Source organism: Buceros rhinoceros, unplaced genomic scaffold (assembly GCF_000710305.1).
Source record: "Buceros rhinoceros silvestris isolate BGI_N320 unplaced genomic scaffold, ASM71030v1 scaffold20350, whole genome shotgun sequence".
In the NCBI taxonomy this organism is placed as follows: Eukaryota; Metazoa; Chordata; class Aves; order Bucerotiformes; family Bucerotidae; genus Buceros; species Buceros rhinoceros.
In genome coordinates, this window is record NW_010389290.1 from 24846 (window position 1) to 29814 (window position 4969).

The window sequence follows — 4969 nt, forward strand, 5'->3', positions numbered from 1 at the left end:
CTGAGGAGGGGGAGTGATAGAGCAGTTTTGCTGGGCACCTGGCATCCAGGCATGGTCCACCCACCACGTAGACACATGCTGCACACTTGGTCCTAGCCCGGGTGAAGGTTAGCATTCCTTGACATTCCAGGTTATGGAAAAAGTTGTTCAAACCAGGCTGATAGCAACCTTTTTAGACATTGCACTCAGTTATGTAAAATATTTTCCCTGCTTTGGTAGTTGGCAAACTTTGTTTTATAAGACAAATGGAATTTATTAACGCAAAAATATTTATCAAGTCTTTGTAGTTTTTTTTCCAATGGAGTATAGAAGTTGACCAGGAGTCTTTCATCTGTGCTGGCTTCTGAACGTTAAAAATGCAGCTGATTTAGAGCAAGACCACAAGCCAGAGTCTCTCTCATTTCCATGCAATTCCTTTTTCTGCTAGTGACGGCAAGTTCTGCCTTTGACAGAGGTACCATCTTCCTGCAGCCATGGCAGGGAATGCTCCTGAAATGTATGCTCAAAGGCCCGCGTGATCTCTGTCCTACAGAAGAACAACAGAGGTAAAAGGCAGGGTGAAGGGTCCTCTGTGCTCAGCTCTCCACAGATGAGCAACACAAGATATTGCACACCTCAAGGACTTCACCTCATCCAGGAGTGTGCAATGAACACACCAAAAAAGGGAAGTAGTGGGAAAGGGGAGGCCAAGTGAAGTTGTTACAGCAACGCTGATGGCTGATCTCCACCCTTTGGAAACAAAAGCAGTAACACAAGTGGCAGCTTCACCACCACCTGGATTCTCCAGGTGAGCAATGCAAAATGGCTTACCAGTGCTTAAGGCCCACATCGTAAAACCCATAACTGTCCTAAACTGCTGATCACTGGTTCAGTAATAATAATCTGAACCAAAGCTCTTGGCAACGGCCAGGCTACTGCCGGGCTCGGGTCACAAACGAGTGTGTTTAGGCTTTCATACCTAATTGTTTACCATCTTCTATCTTTTCTTTCTGTTTTCTTTCTGTTTTCTTCTGTTACCTCTTTTGATAGGGACCAGCATAGTCTTCACCTGAGGTCCATAAGGACTATCAGAGCATACACATTTTTGTCAGAGGTGAACCTACTTTAGAACAAACACCTCTGCTTGCTTCAGGAAGTTGTATTTGTTAATTTATTATTCTTCACGCAGAAAGAGAAATACAGCCTCAGCTGAATAAGGTTAAAAATCAGTTGTTTCATGCATAAATTATTTATTTGTTCCCTTTCTTTCCTTGCACGACTTGGGTCTACTCTGCATTTAAGGGTCTTTTAAACGTTCCCTTTACTGAATTGCCTTTTAATCTCAAATCCAATCCCTTACACTAAAAAGTTTCAAATCCAACAGCTTGAATGGAAACAGACGTGATTGATAGAGACCAGAATCCTATCTTCAAGCAATCAGTTTGGCCTCACAGCTTCTCCCCTCAAAGATGAGGCCCAGTAGGAGGAAGAACTATATTCTGTGAAATAGGCAATTGCCCTCTCAGTCCACCACTTAGCATCTCCCATGAAATAATATTTCTTCGGAGGAATTGTGTCCTCTCTCCACACTGTCATAGAACTGGAGCTGTTCCAGAACTGCCTGAAGGGGAGAGCAAAGCAGTGACTTGCAGGACATTTATCTCAGGGTGGGCAAGGGCTGTAGAATAAAATGTTCCTCTTACAATATGAGATTTAATTGAAGACATGGAGAGGGGTCACAGAGCAAATTCCTGAAACCAAATTCATGAGTTATAAATAAATATTCCCTGGTGTGGACAGAGGTCCCTTCAGAAAAGCCCACTGAATCAAGGCTGAAAATATTCCATTTTGATGAATAAAATACAAAAAAGAACAACATTAACAGGAGAGCTACCTGGTCCGGGGGGGCATTACTCCGCTCTCCAAGTTAATGGGCCCATTTCACAGGAGTGGGGCAAAATCACAACACTCCAAGCAGAGAGTGCAAACAAGAAGCACCTTAATGGAAAAGTGGGGAGTCATCACTTGGCCTGCACTACCCTTCCAGTTGTCAAGTATGAGTTTTTTTTCTGTGCCAAGGTCTGCCTTTGGCTTTCTAGCCCTCGGCTCCTCCCCAAACATAATGTGCTGAACACAGGCTCTGTAGCCCACAACCCAGTTTCTTCCACAGCAGCTTCTCTGTGTCCCCCGCTGAGGTCTTTCCATGAGGAGCAGGTAGGACTCTGAGGGAATCTAACGTCCCAATGCTTGCTCCCAAGGTGTGTCCATCAGAAGACCAAAGGCCAGGAGTACCTATCAGAGGCAAAGCCCAAGGAATCTTTTACAGAGTTCACATTCAGCTGGTGTAACCTAGCAATATTGTGCTTGTAGTTGCACAGAAATAAGAAACCCACACCAGCTGTCCCTCTGCTGCCACTCGGGCAAGGGGCAGCCATGACCGCGCACACCACAGCAGAGCTGCTGAGGGCAGCTCCAACCTGTTTTGCCTCCTGAGAAATCAGGTGGAGACATGCTGCCAGCAAAGCCCCCGATGTGCTGCCCCGCAGGGCTGGCTGTGCTCTGCCCCCGGCTGTGCACAGGGATGCTCCAGCACTTTCCCACAGCAACCCTGCTCGCTCTCTGGGTCAGGAGCTGAGTAAGAGAAGACAAGAGAAGAAACAAGAGGTGGGCAAAGGTCAAGGGAAAGCCAGCTCTCCAAATGCTTACGCAAGATTGTCTCTTGTGAAGCTTAAGGGAGATTTGTAGCCTGACTTATCGATGGATACCAGAGTCCCAGGAGAAGGTTTCTTTTAGGGAGACACTGGGTCTTCAGCAATGCTGTGCTGGCTTCTCCCCTCTTTCTTTGCTTTGGCAGTTTCGGATGGCAGAGCAGCACTGCCCTTTGCCTGGGGCAGAGGGAGAGAAACAGCCCAGGTCTGAAATTCTGATCTGCGGGTGTGCAGGTCCCCGCCTGGCTGTAGGCATCAGCTCCAGAGCTGCTTCTACATCAGCATAAGCGCTGGGGTGGGATGGGGGCAGGGAACAAAAGGGGAGCACGACAGACTCATTCACTTGCTAATATGCTACTGAAAGAAAGACATCAAATCTATGATTGCCATGCAAGGATACAGTCCAACTTGCTAAAAACAGAGGAAAAAGCAAGAGGGGGCAAGGGAGGAGAGGAATTGGACAAGCTTTTCCAGAAGCACCCAAAATCCAATTGAACAGGAACCCCAGGAGGCTAAGCAGGGCAGTGACACCACACTGTTGAACACCAAACAGGCACTTTCATCAGCTCTGGTTGGAAAAATCCTTTCTTGTAGAGTTGCCATAGTTCATATGCTCAGAGCAACAGAGTACAGAAAGGAGAAGGGTTGGGGTTTTTTGGGAAGGGAGGTGGAAAAAAAAAAAAGGCACAAACCCTGCACTGGGAAAGCCACACCGATGAGCTTGTTAACATTTGAAGAGACTGCTTGGCACGATTCCTTATGCAGATTCCTGCCAAGAATTTGCAAGAGGAAAGTATATTTAGCAATCCAAGGCATGCCAAAGCCTTGTCAAGAGAAAGAAAAACATTTTGAATATGTGGAATAGCAATTAGACATTTTCTAAGCAGCCATTTTAAAAATGCATCCAGGCATCTAATAAGGGCACCTGAGGCATATCCACAACTCCGCCACACTCCATGCCTCAAAAGACATCCGCTAAGGATCGAATACTCGGAGGAAGGATATGTTACCGATGGCAACTGCCCACTTCCAGAGCACTGGGGCCAGTTTCAAGCAGGCGATTCTCTGTCACCCTGAGCCGCTGGAAATACACAGTCTCATGCCACTGTGTTATCACTTTGGAGCATTCTTTAAGGCATCGCTTCTGCAGGAAAAGCTGCTGGCCACGCTGCACAGCTGGGAGGCAGAGGGGGCGCCTGCCCAATGTATCTCATGGGAGCTGGACCATCAGCTCCGCAATGCTCTCTTTCCCCAAGGGGAGCTGCTGAAGATCCAGGTGAGATGAGCAGCAGGTGGAAGCTAGGACAATAGGTAAAATCAGATGGTGACCTGCAGCCTGCCAAAGTGGTGATGACACCATACCCTAAATCCGGTTGATTCTCTCATTGTCTCACGCTCTGAGCTGCAAAGCCAGCAATAAACTTCATCACTAAAGCTCCTTTCTTTTTAGGAGAGACATAGAAAATTTTCTCAGGACAGGGTATATCTGTTCCAGGAAGGTGACTCACCTGTATCGGTCACTCTTGTTTCTAAAGTGCCATTGGGAATCTCCCTGGAATGCAGCATGGTGGAAGAGGCAGGAAGGCGGCTCAGGAAGGCAAGGGGCAGCCCTTGATTGTGCACAAGAATGAAGGCAGCTGATTATACAGTAAGACCAAGACATTTGCTGTTAAGGGAAGCTAGAAACTGCACTGGGATATGCTCCTGAAGACATGGTGCCCATCACTTATAACTGCCAGGGTATATTACAGTCAAATCCCTAAGAAATACCCAAAGCCAAAAGGACTTACCTGCACATGGGCTGACTGCACACTGTCTTTGAGCCAGGACACGGAGAAGGGACAACCAATGCCTGTGGCTGAGGTTTCTCATTCCTGTGAGCCCTAAGCCCAAAGAGTCTTTAATTGTGGCCTAACACACCCACAAATGGTGCTCCCAAGGCTCAGTATCACGAACCCCCACAGACCAAACAGGCTGTCAGTGAGCAGGAGGGAGCAGGAAGCACAAATGGGTTAAAGTCAAAGCAAATTTCTTTTGGGAACAGGTAAATGCTTAACAGAGAAATCAGAATGAGGATAGTCGGCCTGAGCTCTTTCAGTTTTTCATTTCTAAGATCCTTTGGGCTCCTGAAACACCTCTGGGCACTTGAAATGACACTTTGCTTACAGCCTCTACCCCCTTGGGTTATATCCTCCTCAATCCCAAAAAAAAAAAAATCCCATGGAACTGACAGCTTGCTCTGAGTAAGGGGTCCCCCTTCTCAAAAACAGCCAAGATCAACC